Source organism: Myzus persicae, unplaced genomic scaffold (assembly GCF_001856785.1).
Source record: "Myzus persicae strain clone G006 unplaced genomic scaffold, MPER_G0061.0, whole genome shotgun sequence".
Classification (NCBI taxonomy): Eukaryota; Metazoa; Arthropoda; class Insecta; order Hemiptera; family Aphididae; genus Myzus; species Myzus persicae.
In genome coordinates this window covers 14136-33289 of record NW_019104181.1, presented here as the reverse complement: position 1 = coordinate 33289, position 19154 = coordinate 14136, and the positions used below count along the sequence as shown (strand labels likewise).

At 27.3% G+C, this 19154-nt stretch overlaps 1 long non-coding RNA gene across 1 annotated transcript; it reads right to left on the bottom strand.

Moving 5' to 3' along the window:
* Positions 1-6158: 6158 nt before the first annotated feature.
* On the bottom strand, positions 6159-11103 carry LOC111039688. The gene is made up of 3 exons (XR_002605127.1): positions 11006-11103; positions 10004-10015; positions 6159-6174 (listed from the first exon to the last, which is right to left on the bottom strand). It is a non-coding gene; the product is annotated as an uncharacterized LOC111039688 (long non-coding RNA).
* Positions 11104-19154: the final 8051 nt, after the last annotated feature.

Below are 19154 nucleotides of genomic sequence, written 5' to 3'. Positions count from 1 at the left end.
AAAAGTAGACACGGCTTAGACAGTAGGTGTCTAGAAGGGTAGAAAAAAAAGTTTAAAAAATTAGTAATTTATGAGAACATTAATTTTCATTTTAAAAAGTCATTGTGATAATATAAATTAAAGTTTAGAGTACTCATAAATAATATTTTTAAATTAGAAAATAATCACTAAAAACTTTCTTATTCATTAAAATATCTAATTTTGTCAAATTTGAACTTAAAAATCTATATATAAAACTGTATTTATATATTTTTAAAATTTTTTATTTACAATTTTATCTAACTATGAGTATCCTTGATTTAAATTTTTAAAACTTATAGCTATTAAAATTTAACATTTAATAAGTTTTAACTACTTTAGTTTCAATTAATAACGTAATATCCAAAAATAGAAAAACGGATAAGTGGCTTATAACGTCTGATGAATTTAAAAATATGAACGATTTGGTGAAAGGGTTAGAACCTTTTCAATCAGTTTCTGAAACATTGGGAGGTGAAAAATATGTAACTGCGTTTACTGCCGATCGGTTAAGAAAGAGTATTTTAAATTGCATGCAAGAGAAAGAAAATTAATCAAATTTTGTTAAGACGATAAAATGTATAATATGAAAAGATTTGAAGAAAAGAGAAAATCAGATAAGTATTATACTGTCAAAAACTTCAGCTCTTGATCTTAGATACCAAGAACTTAAATTTTTATCGGATGACCAAAAAACTTCAGTTTGTGGACAACTAGAAAATTAATGTTAAGAATACGAAATAGGTATTCCATTAGTAGAAATCAATTCTGATGAAGACTAACCAGTCGAACTACATAAATATAAAAGTATGGCAGATAAAATAACTCATAATCAAGATCCATTATTACTGTGGAAATACAATGAGAAAAAATATCCTGTAGTTTCACTGATAGCAAAAAAATATTGAAGTGTAATAGCAACAAGCGTTTCTTGCGAACGCTTGTTTAGTGAAGCTGGTCAAGTCACTACCAAAAGAAGAAATCGGTTATCACCAGACAGAGTCAATTAACTTATTTTTTTTAAATTCATATTTAAAAGAAACAATTAGACTAAAACACGTTATGGTATGAAAACTATTAATTTTTTTTAGCTAAATAATAATTAATTTTAAATGTAGTTTTATTTTTTGTTTATTAATAATATAATATAAAAAAATTTTGGAATGTAAAAAATATAAATTCCAAAAAAAATAAATAGGCAGTTTGTCGCACACAGTTGACGCGATTCGTTAATATGTACTCAGGCGCAAATAGCCAGTAATCAATTTTATATTTTCAACGGTTCAAATAGCCTCAAAGTTTTGCATTTTCTACGGGTGTTTATCACCACTAAGGTGCGTTTGTTTAGCATATTATTATATTTTGAGAATCGTGAGTAAAATGATATTATTATTGTTAGATGTTTTGTTGCCGTGAGCGCAGATTTTTTATATTATATTTTTGTAAGAAAATCACTCGTTATGTTGGATTCTTTTAGTGTGTGCTAATTGCCATCTTGGCACATTATTATTTGTTTTTTTTCTTGTTGTGAAATTATTATTATTATATAGGTCTTGGTAGAGTCTGGTCAGCCGAGCACCGACAACACTGTGAGTTATATTATACACCCATCCCACAATAGCACTCAGAATTTTGATCGACGAACCGGTGCTTCTCTCTTCAGTTGTTATACATAACATCCACACATGTTACATACACTTAGGTAGGTCGGTGTATGAGTGCAGCGGACAAAGCAAACGGTGACACAGCCTATTATTGTTTAGTTCCCGGCCAGCACACCTCTGTTTAATCTTGTATTAATTTTTTAACCATTTTGACTCGAAGAAAAAATCGGTTCATACGAATCAGATGTCCAAAAACAAGTCCAAATTGAATGCCATCTCTTAGAGGATTCTCTCCGGATCGGACAGATCCTTTTAAGATTTGATATGCAATTCGAATGCAGCCAAAAAAATGGTATTTACATTTATAGTTAAATAGTGTTAATATTAACTAATATTCCCCAATACGATCAGAAAAAAAAGTACGTACATCTTACAAAAGCTATATATATATAAAAAAAACATTAAACAAATGGTTAAGTTTATATTTTTATAATATTTGGTTTAATTTGTTACCAAACATAACACGAATAAGATGAGAAAATGGAAACCTCAACAGTACACATTAGTACAATCATAAAATCATACATTCTAATAAAAAAGTGCAATGCCCAATTTTAGAGATTAACAAGATTAACAATCTGCTAATTTTTCTTGCATAGATTTATTTTACTAGCTTATCTTCTACCAAATGTCATTAATATACCGGTGGTATTCACGGTTAATATATTTTAACTGAGTGCGGTATCTTCACTTTTTATGATAACAAACATTATCGCATCAGATAAGTGTTGTAGGTTATTTCATGAGAAGAATAAAAAATGGCTGACTTCTAGGGTAGTATGAATTTTATACAAAATGCGCATTCAATAGATACAGTTCAATGTGTACAGTACTACAATACGTGTCTAAAGGGTTTTCTGTAAATTACGAGTATGTGTAATTATCAGGCTTCTAGCAAAAACGTGAGTGTGCTGGGGCCAGTCAAAACCATATTATACTATACAAATTAAAATGTATTTATTTTTTGGATTTAAATTGATAAATTATTAAATAAGTTCAAAATGTATCTCAAAATGTATATAATCGAAGAATAATGAGCTAAAAACAAAAATAACTCAAAATATAGATTTATATGCAAATACAATTTTAAAACAAGCTTTGGAAAGTCTAATCTAAGTGGGAAAGCATGAAACGTCTTTGTTGAATACTCTGCTATTTTTGTGACTGTGCAAAACAAATATGAAAATCCTACAAGTCCACTGCCCTAGTGATAACGAAACTACTTTTATTATAACTGATATGCTTCCTCAATTCTATCAGGATCTTAAGGCCGCTAACGGTAAACTTGGCGAGCTCTTGTTCCGTACAGCCCCAATTTTGCTGTATTTGTATATATTATAAAAAATAAATTTTACTTTCAATATTTTATTCCAGACCAACCAAATAACATATATCCACAATTCAAGAAACACATAAAACTTCAGTTAATACGAAAAAATACAAAAATACCACCAAACATCAATAACAACCATTAAGAAAAAAAAACCTAAAAACATATAAATCCAAATACTACACAGTGAATACTCATGAATAGCATAATAATGCCACCGGTCACGCGAGCAGACACCTCCCACACCTCTTCATCCCGTAGTTGGTCAAAGTAAACGGAAACACCAATACAATTACATTGATATGGTTAATAAAAATAGTAGATAATACGTACAACTGTGATCATCTGTAAACGACAATACTAATTAATTAATAACCATCTTTGCGTAATATTTTCCATCGATAGATTATGATTAATAGATGGGTTTCGTAAGTCGACATCAACAAATAAGCAACACATCAGCCACATGGTCACATAGACTATGTTCTTTTAATTGCCAGATGTATCAATAGTATTTTGATGTAAGAACCGTTCGTGGAGCAGGCACTGATTAGGATCACTTTCTTGTGTTAGGTAGACTACGAGTTAAGTTAAAATGGTATCATTTCGGTTTGACATTATGAACCCTTAAAAATCCAGTTTGAGTATATAATTTTCAAAAGGATACAGAAGAAAATTAAGAGTGATGCAAACAAGTGGGTCGTCCAAATAAATGAAACAGATGCGAACAACGATAAAAAAAAAACCGAAAACATCCCGCCAACGCTTTGAGAAATGATGATGAAACGATAATAACATATAAAGAGTACCTATATAGCAAATAAATTAATGAACAAATATAATCAGATTTTGACCTATATTACACCAAATATTTGAAAATACGAAATCTAATAATACAATCTACCTGGAACCAAAAAAAGGAGGAATTGAAAAGCAAATAAGAAACCTAATGACCATTAAGGCACCCCTATTAGACGTTAATCAGTTTTGGCCAAGGGTATAATAAATAGAAACAAACCGTGGGCAGAAGATATTTTGGAGAACCATCATTTATGAGGCAGCTTTTAGTCAAGCCAGATCTACTACGAACCATATATTTTTTTTTAAACAAATGTTGAGAAATAATAGATTTTTTATAAAGAAGCACATGTATTTATCGATTTCGAGAATACCAGTGATTTCATACACAGATAATATCTCTTGAATATACTAATTAATTTCAAACTACCCCATAAATTAATTACGTTGATAAAACCATACATCTAAGATCTAACATACATAAATCGAGAGTTGGCAACATTGAATAACAACGAGTGGTTTGTCCTCAATGGCAGATTATAAAATAAGAAGAATAAGGAGGAAAAAAATTATACCATCGTAAGAGCTTATTTGAACGTGTCAAGAATTTCTCATACCTAAAGAAAGTCTTTTCTAACAAAATGTACCCTGACGTTTCTGATCTTTAATTTTCAATGTTTATTTTATCTTTAAATGGATATTGACGCTAATGGACAAAGTAATCAATGTTTAATATTATAATACAATCTATTGAAATCTCACACAGAATAAAATATTATACTTTAATAATATAAAAACAAAACAAAAATATACTTACTAAACCATTCTTGATAAAAATTTAATAATTAACTATAGAAATTCGTTGTATAATTTGGATGAAATTTTTAAATTTAAAATATCATTAATTGATATAATAAACGTGTTTAAATATACGTAATATTCATATGTGGGTACTTTGAAAATAGTATGACATAAAGCAATACTATAGTAAGTATACAAGTACACAATAGGTTAAACAAAACATACAAAAATTGACTTACTATTATATTCATCTAAATAAAAAAAAGCAAATAGTTGTGTTTAAGGTTTTATTTTTATATTAATTTGAGTAAAACTTATTAATAATAATATGAAAAACGTAGACAAGTAGACAACGATTTACGTGTCTCTAGACTCTAGAGGTCGATGTTACGAATACGTTAAATTTGAATACCATGACATAAAACCGTTATAAAGGTTAGTTGACTTCTCAAAGCACCAACTGAATTCATTTTCCTACCGGCACGAAAGAAAGCGATTTTACTACTGTAGTATATATGTGGACCGTCACAAATAAATAAAAAAAACACACAGCATTGCAAAATCAATAGATGCATCGCTCCTTTGATGGCTGTAACACGATTGCGCCCGTCCTATATTTTCAAGTGCAAAGAAGGCAACTATATTGACTATTGAGGTCAACAAATTAGCACTATTGTGCCACCCTTTTTACCTTTTTACCTACAAAATTCAACACGATTACGTTTTGTGAAAAATAGACCGCGTGCTCTTCTAACGATTTTCTAATAAGTACACTATTAAAAATACAGTCGGAGTTGAAGTTAAAAGTTCGAGTTTTGAGCATTATTCAAATGATATTAAACGTTTGTCATATACTTCATAAACGCATTTTTCCAATATCTATGTTGGACGTTGAGTATAACATAAAGACATACAGTTTTCAAGATCGATTTCGTGTAAGGCATAAACCTGGTATTTTAGTAATTATTATCATATTGTACGTATACGAGTAGTAAGGACTCTAATAGCCAAGACAATTTTGTATTGCTAATTTATCTTATTATTAGATATCAGTAGATATGCGTCAAGCTATACTATTGTAGACTGTAGTCGAATTTTAAATTTGAGATGTAGTTTACTGTTAATTGTTATGTATCACTGTGTCACTCGAACTTAATATACGAAATTTCAACTTTGAGTTTACCGCTCCGACTGTTAGAAGTTAACAAGGCCTATGTTTCACGGGGCCCAAATCGTGTTGCGTTTTTTTGTATATTTAAAAAGGTAAAATGAGCGCACTTGTGCTAATTTGTTGAGAGAAATAATGTTGTATTTCTTACAAAATAAAAAGTCAAGACGGGCTTAATCGTGTGTCATCGCCTTAGATAGAGAATCTAAAAATTATACACTTTTAACTTATTATTGTAATTTTTAAAAATATAGAAGTAGTATTTAGTTGACAACATAGTAGATGTTTATAGGTTTGTGACAGAACACAAAACTATATTTTAGCAATGCCACTCTGTAATTTATGAAATTATGAAACTGAAAAAACGATACAAATTAACTCACCAAAACTTTCGCCTTTAAAAAATTAAAATACATTTTTAGTTAGACAACATCATTAATATTTTTTTAAAAAAAACACTTTAAATTATAATATTTATTATGATAATTATTTAAAAGTTATTGCTCATTAACATAATCATTATTTTCATCATGTACCTATCTAATCACTAAATATAGAAAATTCTAGTTTCGCTAAAATAAACATAAATAAGCTATTCACAATTCACTATAATATAGTTGTGTTATGTTATATTATAACAGTATAATGTTCATAATTTTTTTTTACGAAACAATTTCGCAAGATTTTGTAACCATTTTGTAACCATTTTGTAATGAAATGTCACTACGGGCTAGGATAATATAGCTTGTAACTTATAAGGGAGTTTAGAGTTTCAAATTATAATTGTTTCGTTTTAGAAATACAATTTATGTTAAGATATTTTGTTTTTCAATCGAGTTTAGTTTTAATTATATTTATTATTTACTATTTACCGATGGCATCAACAATTGTGAACCACCAACAGTATTTTCTATATTTAGTTCACTCTTTAGCGACGGTCTCTACATCCTTCTTATATTTTTAGGAGCGTTGTGCATATTGTTTTTGTTATTTATGTTAGTTTTTTAGTATTTTAAGTCTGTTACTCGTTAAAGACATATCCGTTAACTCGTTAATCTGCTTGATCACTCGCTTCTCTCGATGCTTGTAAATAATTTCGTTTCTTGATTGACTAGTATAGTATAAGTGTTATAAAGTGTGTACAACTTTCTGACAGTGTATTTGAAAATCTTATTTCACACTAAAGTTTTCTATTGCTCTATTTTATCAGCTTGATTAATTTGGTTGATATGTTAAATTCTTTCAGCTCTGCCCATAAATGTAATCTGATAATACTGTGGTACGCTTGTTTGAATTCTACAAAGCAAAAATGCACTTTTCCATACTAGTATTACCTTTTAAAAGTTGTGGGGTAGTAAAAATTAGTACGTGGTAGATTTCCTTCTCATAAAGCGGCTTTGATAGTCTCCAATTAAGTCTCTAGTATAGACTTTCAACCTTCGTATATTGTCATCGATAAAACTGTTTAATAAGTGATTAAAAATGAATGTTTTTCATAGTTTCGTAAATATTAAGGATCCAGCGAAGTAGAGGACTATAGAACTGACGAAAAAAGTCACTGTCAGTTTACCACAATCTAACTCTATAACTTTATAAAAAAAAACTAGACGGCAACCGCTGACCATAGACTACTATTATTATACTTAACTATATAAATATATACATACAGTAGAACCTCGATTATGCGAACCTCCGTTATACGAACCCTCTATTATCAGAACTTTAATTAGCGTATCCGAACATGAAAACTCGTATCCGGCCGGACGACCGGCCGGTTTATGGAATTTATCGTAACTACTATCGTTATTTACGAAATGCTTGGAAGAAGTTGTGGGTTGCTTCTATGGAGTTAGCAGCCTAAGAAGAAACTGATCGAAATAATCTTTATGATTTTGTTGATTTATTTAATGAAATTCCAGGATTTAATGACTTTAATTATGATGACGCTGTTGATTGGTTAGCAACTGATGTAAATGATCTAGAATATCAAATATTAGATAGCGATGAAATCATTTCTTCGTTGCAAAATGAAGAAAGTGCCGACAGCAGTAGTGATGAAAGTATGAGTACGAGAAAAGGACCAACATCTGCTGAAGCATTTGCTGCATTTGAAACTGGTCTTCAGTGGTTTGAAAAACAGGCCGAATGTTGTCCAGCACAATTACTTCTCCTTAAACGTTTGCGAGACTTGGCTGCAGAAAAGCGTCTCATCGTCAAATTAAAATTGATAATTTTGTCAAAAAAATATATTACTTAGGGGTATGTAAATAAAATAAATGTAATGTATTTCTTATAATGTATGATAATGTTTCTGATAATGTAATATATTTATGTAATTTCTAATAAAATATTAATAAAAATAATAAATATTTAATTATGAAAATAATTAATAATTAATACATAATATGTAACTCTAAATTTTTTTTTTAAATTTCCAATATCCAAACTTTTGCGTATCCGAACTAGGTGCGGTCCCAATTAGTTCGGATAATCGAGGTTCTGCTGTATATATAAAGCAGTTGGCAGTTGGCCCATGCACTCAGTTATTAATTATAATATATATAATTATTATATTATTTGTTAGATGAGTGTCCATTAGAGACATTAGCCAAATTTGACTTTTTGTTTCATTTCAAATTAATTTTTTAATGAAATAGAGCATTTGACGGCAGTATGATTAGGCGATGTCCGAAGCGGAAGCAACACCACATCGTTTTGTGTGCGTAATTTTGAATATGGTGCAGTATTCTTTGAGGAAAAGGGAGGTTGACATCAGAAATACTTTAAAATGTGAATTACGAGTATAAAGTATGCTTAAATTATGAATGTATTATTTTGGAATTTTCGAAGACCCTTTTTTTGAATCATTGAAAGTTTTCGTACCACATAAGGATGATCCTGTGGCAATTTAAGTTTCAGTTTTTCAAATAAGAACCTATTTAAGTATTATAGCTTGAATTTACAGTAAGATCATAAAATCAATGATTATAGTTATATCTAATCGACTTAAAATAAAAGATGTACATAAACAGTTTACATTTAATTACTATAAATTTACCATCAAAATAATGTACTTGGGCTAGAATCACTATTAAATTTTAAAATTATAAATTAAAAATGATATACAAAATACAACTATAGTTATTATTAGAATAGTTACTCATCACTAATTATCCAATAATGGGTTACTAAATATTGTATTATATACATATAGTTTATAATTGATTTATTAAATATGTATGGATTGTTTTTCTTTTTACATTCTTTTATTTGTTTAACAACCTGGTACTGACATTGTGTATTTAATGCAAAGCAACTATATATTAATGATGGTTTATTAGTATTGAAGACTTTTTATGGGACAATTAACCATTTTCAAGGATTGGTATTAATGAGTTAAAAAGTTAATTTAATTTAAACTTTTTAACTTAACTACCTAGTTACTTTTGAATTTGAATTAACTTAACTATAAACTTAGACACTAAATTTATTTTTAATAAACTTTAAATTGACGAATTAACCGTCAATTTTAAGAAGTTAGTCATGTGTGGCTAATTACATTTTACAGTAACTTAACCAATTACAACAAATTGAGTGACTTGTCCAACCATGGTTGTGGGTAGTTAATAACTAACAAATCTTTTAAACGTTTATTATAAAATATCTGGATTATATTTCCGTTTTGTGAATTTATTCAACCGTGAAGGATTTATTCTCGAAAACCATTTTGCGAAACAGAAACCATTTATACATTTTCCTTATAGAAATTTTCTCATGAATTTATTCGAGTATGTAACTATATAGTTAATAAACTATTTATAATCTTAAAAATACTATATATTTGTATATTTTATAGTTTTTCACTACAATTACATTATTTTATTAAAAACTAATTTGTATTTTATTATTTATAAACCTCAGGTTACTTCGGTAATGTAATTGCACACCTTTGAAAATATTTTTCCAATAGATGCAATTATTTATGAATACCTACGACATACTATCGACATTTAAAAGGAAAAATACGCCAATATTGGAAAAACAGATTCAGAATTTATGGTTTTCATAAATCTTAAATTTTATAAAGGTTATTAATCTCAAAATTAATTTAAGAATACACAATATAATACATCAACCATTGAATTATTTTAATTATGCTGAATATCATAAATATTGTTTTCGGTAGGTACTATTAGTTTATTAATTATGAATTCATAATATTACTTAGACATGCACCTAAAAATAAAACAATACATTTATATTAGTCCATCTTGTTTAATTACTACAGATGACGATAAAATAATTTTCTCATAATAATACATTATAATATAATTCAAACATTGTTTTTTATACCCAACTGAAACTTATTCAGTTTTTAAACAGCTGTAATATTATAAAATATGTTCTAAGCTTAATATATAGGAGAAAAAAAAGTTATTAATGATAATATTAATTCATTTTACTAGACTGAAGCAAATAATATGTCAATCAAATTATATGAGTTTTTAAATTTGTAATAATACATTGGTAAACATAAGCTAGATTTACTGAGATTAATTTATACAAATTTAATGACCAAATAATGCAATTTTTTTTCTTTCAACAAATAATTTACAATTTTTTAAAAATCTTTAAGTATAACAATTAATTACAACGGACTTCATAGGTAATGTATACATATAAAACCCAAATACCACTTAGTCACTGATCGCTGTAACTCAAACACTACGCAATGTACGAACTTGAAATTTGGAATGGAGGTTCTTCTCATATTTTTACGGTGCAATAAGAAAGAATTTTCAAAAATATTGCGTTTTAGTGGAGTAATTAACAATTATAATTATTCCTCGTCAATACGTATTGTGCTGCACGTCACGAGCTCATACCGGCCCGGGGTTTCCAGCTACCTGTAACCTATCTTTTTTGTCCGTCTGGTAGACAAGAATTGTTCCGAGAAATTATGGGAATATATTATAAATATGAAAAAAACAAAAATACACACGGGAGAAGTCTGGGTATTCAGCTAGTATTCTATAAAACTAATATCTAATAAAAAGCATACATTTTATTTTTCTTGAATTATATAATAACATAATAATAATTGGTTTGAATAAAAGAATTTACAAATCATTGTTAATCAATAGCAACACGATAAAAAATGACTATACAAATAAAGTTATAATGATATTATGACTAGTTCTACTATTTAAATTAATTATTCCATACTTCTTGCTTCTTTAATACTCGAAGTAACTGGCATAACAAAAATTGCTACAATTAAAATTGTAAACGTCATTAAACTATTCTCAACAAAAATCATTTTGATTTAATATAAGGAAATAATAAAAATAATGTGAACACTGAACGTTTAACATTAGGTGAAATAAAATGATTTTTCCCGATTTCTTTTATATCCATATAGCTTCTAACCACTAAGTACATAATATTCACAATAAGTTGACTATTTATTTAACACACAAAATAATAAAATTATTTTCCATTTGTTATCGAACGTCAAACATGTTTTTTATTTTTTAAAACGTCTGTGTAAATAATGTGAGTATAACAGAAAATTATTGTGGGGCCTCCGTTTACCATAGCAAAAAAAAAATACTTAAAAATATTTTGGTAGTTCAAAACTATTAACTATTACGTAAATACTTCAAATAAAAATATAGTTTAAGAGGCAATATCGTAATACAAATAAGGATATTTTATATAACATATCTATTCTGTATGCTTTATGTTATTTTTACTTCTGTTCATAAAAAAATACATAGGTGATTTTTTAGTTTCAAAAATGTATATGTTACTGGTAAAGTGGTAATGTTAACATTTGTATAAAGTGGACATTAATCGGATAATACATTAATACAACATTAGAAAACTGTTAACATTACCCGCCATTATTAAATGTTGGTTAATGTTAACATTAACCGGATAATATGATATCACATAATGCTTTTGTATGATGTCTTAACAGTTATAAGAATGTATAAAATCATTTTAATTTATCAACAATATTCAATATTTATCGTGCATATGTATTTTTAATAGTTTTTAATTGATATTGTAACAAAATAATATCGGGAGCCTTGTATTCAATTTTCATGCTTTTTGACTAAACCAATAAAGTTTAATTGATATTAAAAGAAAAAAAAATGAATTTTATCAAGTATATGAATTGATGAAATGAACATAATATGGTGTTCATTTTAAGTGTCTTCAGTAATTCGTTTTTGAATTACAATAAAATAAGATAATCAGAAAATCGCTATATGAGAAGTCGACCAAATTTTTTTTTTTTTGATTAAGTTATAAACAAACTTATAAGAAATCATGTATTAAATTTGTAAATCTTAGATATAAAATGTACACGTTTTTTAATTTCCACTAACAACAATTTACGAGAAACCTTGTATTACATTTACAAGTGTTTTAACCTAGCGAAAAATTTTATAACGACATTAGTTTAAAAAAAACAAATAATAGGTAACCACAAATTGCATATACATATAAATAATTCAAAACAAGTCAAAATATTTTGATAGTTGTAAGGTGATGTACAAAAAATGTTAACACTAGCATTTTGTGAAAATGTCGTGTATCTACCGTCATTTTTTAAGATTAGCAATAAAAACCAAAATCAATTTTTTCGAAAACTAGTTTTACTTAAAATTTCCCCGTTTTTCCTTATTTTTTTGTTTGTTTTTCTTGTAGCGTTTTATTACTATTGGGAATTTGATTTCCCGAATTCACCAACTAGATTCACTTTCCTACCAGAAAAGTTGTTGTTGAAGAAAATTGAAGCACTTTTACTGTCTCAAAGAGTGATGACAGACACAAAAAAAATTAAAAATAAATAAGAATCTAAAATCAATTACGTCATAATTATAATAACTATTTTGGATATTATACGTTTAAAAGTATACTATTTAATACATTTTAAACTTCTTATATTTATACTTTACTTTTAGTCAATTATTAATATACAAAGAGATATCTTTAAGCAAAATACATTTTTCCTTTAATATCTAATGTTTAAAAATGTAATCCAAGATTCCTCAAAAGTATGTCTACCTTAAACAATAAAAAAATTTAAAAAGAAATTCAAGTTAATTTTTTGAGCGTATGAAGTACCTACTAAATAATTAATTAAAATTCATATTTAACTTTAATTTAGATTTCTTCAAAACATTCATTACATACTGACTTCCTTAAGTAGTAAATTTATACACAAATAATAAGTCCTTAACAGCTTACACCAAATTATAGATAGATAATATAAGAAGTATTAAAATATGAAAATATCCCTAAGTGTTCATAAATAACTGAAGTTAGTAATTACTGGTGCAGTTAACAATATGTTCAATAATTATTATAACTAAATATCATATAATATTAAAGAATGAATAGTCTGAGGAAAAATACAAAGAAAATAGTTCGTCAGTCACTTATTGTCAGAACAGAAATTACTATTAAGTGAATTTACATTGGAGATACATTTGTAATTGGACCCATATTTGTTCATGAATTGCCAGAATTTCTTAGAATTACTGTTGTTAAAATTTTGAAAGAATTTTTAGATAGATATTTGAAATTAAAACACAGAGGAGAGATTTCCTTATAACCACAACTGCTTGTAGATGACTTGAATCTGGCGAGATCTATTTTTTTAAGACTACAAGCAGTTTTAAATGTTTTTTAATACCAACACGGCTAAGTACTTAAGTCAATACACAGAACATACACTTTAGACTAAATCAATCATGGATTGATACAGAGCATCATAATCAGTGTTCAATACAGCGTCGACTTTAAGAGTTAGAAGGGTAGAATACGAGTCAACGATTACATGAACGTACTCTATCTTTTAATAAACTGCTTCGGAAAAATTCAAAAATAATTGTCTACAGTCACAAGACTATTAGTCATTTTAGAATTAGCCTACTTAAATTAAATAAATATTAAATAAAATGAACTAATTATATAATTATAATACATTTATTTATTTAAAAGGAACTGCTTAAAGTACATACATAATTGTATATAGAAGGATGTACATTAAAAATAGTATAAATAATAACAATATTAATGATACAATATAAACCAAAAGAGGAAAATTGTGTTACAATGTAGTTGTGCAGATGGAATACAAATTAAACTAAGATTGAAATGTGTTATTTAAGGTATAATAATTATAAATCGCATTTCATTAAATTAATTAGTAATAAACATGATAAACAATATGTTAAAAAACAGGAAAATAAATTAAATATATTCTTATTCCTAACCAATATACTTCTTTATAAGATCTTCAAAATATTTAGGATTTTTCGTTTCACAGAATTGATTAGCATTCAGTTTACCTGCAAAATAAATTGTTATTTGATTTGTTAATTGATTACATCAGATCTTCCAACCATACACTCAGAGATTTTGATTCAATACGCATGTATTATATTATGATATAAATTTGGAACACAGACAAACATTTGCTTTAAAATAAATCACAAACGACATAAACGATGACAACACGGATCTAATATTTCACTATTTCGGAGTCTTTGGGCTCCACGGAACACTGTTTGAGAACCGCTAGATTGCCTTTTCAGTTACTTACTAACAATTTAATATGTGTGTGTATGGGTGATGGGTGAGGGGGTGCAACAATACTAATTTATTTATACAAATTATAACTTTGTATTTAATTAGGTATTTTAATAAAATTATTCAATGTAAACAGCAATTGTAATAGAATTCAAACACCATTTTCTTATTTTACGATCAGTCAAGACCTCTATTTGACATCGAATATATTGTAACAACTACATAGTTACTATGACAGTATTTAAAATTACCTTCAATTCTGAATACACATTTATTAGTTATTACTTATTAGTTATTATACATACTATTCTTTTGGTCTTGTAATAAATCTGAAAAAATAAATTACACTGTGACAGTTTTAAATTTGATTTTTATTACATTCTACACTATTATTATTTTTTTTTTTTAATGCCAATTTACAATCTATACAACAAGTAGTACAATAAGTAAATTTGATAATAAGGTAGTATAATACATGACTTGAATGACTTGAGGGGGGGAAACCGTACATCAACAGTACCTCCTAATAATGATGGGTTCTCAATGGAGACCTTTTTTTTGTGTTGTGCTAGGCACGGGCGTCTCTTGGCCATTTTCTTTTTAATCTTCTAGGTGGGTTGCTGGGGATGGTTAAAGGGGACATGCGAGAAATAAGAGGGTTTTGGTTTAGGCGTAGTTTGGAGTGAAACTTTTTGTAGTGACGAGTTGCTACTTCATTGACAGTTGAGATTTTTAGATCCTTATATAGTGCGTTGTTAGTCATAAACCAGGGGGCTCCAGTTATTTGTCTAAAACATATGGACCATATACATATTTATTTTCCAATATACGATATTTTCAATTATAAAACAAGATAACTAAAAGTTTAAAAAAATTAAAAATTACTTAAAAAATATGAAAAACAAAATTTTTTATGTGAATGACGCATTTACATGTTACACCGACAGTACTCAATTACTCAAGAAATATCATACGGCGTTTTAACTTTATCATTATTTTAAAATAGATACCTATTTATACTAACATTATTCAAAACATGTTTAAAGGTATGAGGTCCTCCGATATATTTATTTATTGTCATTGATACATTTCGCCATATCGTAGAATATAATATCGTACACTGTTTCCATTCAAACGGGGAATAAAATTAAATGTTTAAGCTTAATATATTAAATGTGTACCAATATAATATTCAGTTATTTTTTTTTACAACTTAAAATCGCCTAATATAAACATTATTGGCTTGCACGATGCATTCATTACACGAATTAAAATATTGAATTGTTAATTCATTTTTACTTCCCATTTTATTTTATAGTTTATACCAGTTTGTATAATTTAAAGTTTGGTAAAATATGTTTTCCTAATTTGTATGGTGAAAACTTAATGGTTACACAAACATTTTACAATAAATGCAAATTAATAAATACGTACTCCACGTCATTTTAGCTATAAAAAAAAAATATATTGATTAATATTATTTTAAATTGAACTTATTGTAAGCTTTTAAAATTAAAATTCTAATTAAACCTCAACCAAATAAAATATTTTGAAAATAGCTTCAGTGGAATATAGTACAAAAGAATAAATTCACACTATTAAAACAAATATCTAGACAAAATATTAAACATATATAATAAATATATGTCTGGTACCCAGTATATTGACAATACAATTTCAAGTTATTTTTCAAAATATTATTTACTCTATCCCGATATAAATGATACATACTACGTATTTAACTCCCTATATTTCTTGTACAATATTTTTTTTTATACATTTTTTTTTAGAGCTTCAATATCTATAACTATGATCGCTAGCATCATTTTGAGGGGACGTTGTTCTGATGTGGATAAATAATGTATTCCGAAATACCTGTTGGTATTTTCAGGGAAGAGCAGTGAGTTGTGAGACGTCTTATATGCGCAAATCACAAGAGCTACAAAGAGGCCTTAGCCAACCAAAAATATACAGTTTTTGAGTTGTATGGCAAGTGCACGGGGTACGTGATGCGGTTGATTGGTAGGGCGTAGACACACACTTATGATAATTCACTACTCACATATCAGTACGACTCTAATTGTTGTCAACCGTTTGACAAAAATGGTATAACGTTCTCAATATTTTAATAGCAAATTGCACAAATACCATACAAATATGCAGTTATTTAGTATTATTAGAAATCGATCGAAATATTTAAACATAATACATTTTTAAAATCTTGGTTTATTTGTATAGCTTATGTACAATAGAAATCTGCAAAGTCAACATGTTATAGAAGGTGAATATAGATAGTAATTGTTATATCCAATATTGAGTGGCAAGCGCCTTAAATAAACAGCGAATGGATTCACGCATATAATGCCAGGCAGTGAGTAAACACTTGAGGATGGTTACAAAAGTCAATTACTTATTAGACCTAAATTAGATGAATTAACTTAAACAATTAAGCACGTTAAAATACAAAATACACTTACTTTGATTTTCTAAAAATAAAATAGTAAACATATTATTTAATTAATATCTCGAGTAGTACATACCTTATGATTTACAATCTAAAAAAATATGGAGATGATCTAATATTGATTTCTTCCTACAAAGTATTTCAGAATGGAGAGTTAAAATATCATAACGAACTATTGACTTGAGTTAAATGTTCTAGTGTTATATATGAAAATGCGAATTATTAAAAAGAATTTCCAGCTGAAAAATAATATGACAGCTTCTCCTGATTTTTAGGAATTTCGTCAACATTTAAATTTTAAATGGATAATTAATAATCGGCAATTTGTATTTACGTGAACAAATATTTTGAAAATATTATCATTTATGCAAAATGGTCACATTGATATTTGATGAAAATTTAAAGTATTAACAGTTATTAGTTTTTGAGTTCCACTAAAACAATAAGCCTATAAAATCGATATAGTCAAAAATTAGATGTGTGAAAAAATTTATTTTTTTTCTTGCAGGAGCCGGAAAAACTAAAATAATATTATCTATCAGGTAGAACGGTGCCACAATAATAGCGAAAGATAGACTTCATGGCACTTTACCGTCATAGCTTACTAGCTAACAAACAGATCCCACCGCTCCGGCGCGTTACATTGCGGCTACTTATTAAACTCAATAAACAAAATTACAATTTACACCGAAGAACGGATTTTATAATTTATTAAATATTCCCTTCGGCCCCAACAATTCTTCAGTTTTTATTTGTTTTTCCCTACACTTTTAAAAGCTACAGTGACTTACATTTTAACCCTATAAGTGCACAAATTGGATTCACATTCTTTATTAATTGGTAGACGTTTTGAAACTCCCACTCTACTCTCCTAAATACATTTTAAAACATCTTTAACAAAACATAATTGGTAACGTACCTACAAAATCTGGAATAAAATATAAGTTATAGTAATTAATTATAAAATATTCAGAATATTATTCTGTTATAAAATCAAAGATTGAGCTAAAAATTTTAATCTCGTGACTTAAGACCATCATAGAAACATTTAAATAAAAACATTCAATTTAATTTTAATTTAAAAGTACTTTAAAAAAAACACTAAAGACAAAATAATAAAAGTAATACTATCGTGTATTTTTTACTCATGACTCTCACACAGAATGAAATATTACATTTTAATAATAAAAAAACAAAACAAAAATGTACTTACAATTCGCACTTAATAATTTCCCTGGATAAAGAAAACAAAATATATGTATGGCTTATTGTTTAATTTTATATTAATTTGAATAAAATTTAATTCTTAAAAACTCTACTCGGGCTTACAAAAAACATAACTGTATCAAAAACACCCATCCTTCACTCAAAAACAAAGGTGTATTAATGTTGGTTTGTTCGGCAATACTTGACAGGTGACACTATACACGGCGCACGTTAAGATCTCGAAGACTATTTAAATTATATTTTATATAATAAATACAATGGACATTGTTGTTTGTAACTTAATACACATTTAAGACTAATCTAATATATTGCATAGAATACAATTATTGCTTAGATCACTTTGACAAATACGAAATAACCTATTGACAGATTTACCACTTATTATTTCAATTTGTATCGCTTCGCTAAGAGAGTCCCGTTTTTCAAGAGGAAACTCATACAAATACTATTAAGTCTCCAATGTATGTACCACTATTAAGTGAGTCAAGTAAAAATGAAATAATGTGAATAAGTGAGTATATTAAAATAACAATGCAATGTCTCTATTATATTTTTAAACTGCTATCAAAACTACTTATGAGAATTCCTGTATTATATTTTTTAGGTTTTATTATAAAATTAAAAAAAAAAACTATATCGATCGTGATTGTACAAACATTTACAAAATTTGAACATTTTTGATTTTTATAAATATTACGTACCTTTAATTTCTGTAATAAATAAAAGTTATAGCTATTAATTGTAAAATATTCATAATATTGCTCTGCAATGTTTGTCATTTATCACTCGTTATTTTTAAATAATCATGCAATGTTTAAATAATATTTTTGAACTTTTATCAAAACTACTTATGATAATACACAAAAGGCCACTTTTTAAATATTTAGATTACCGATTAGATGGTTTTCGCTTATTAATACTTCAGCCTATTCACACCATATCTAAGGTATCTTGAATAGGCGAAATATTCAAATTTCTACATTACTTATTTTTTGAGCCGAAGTGATTCTCATCTCAGTCATCTCTGATTAGTTATTACTAACTTCATATACGCTGTATATTGCTCCATTATCA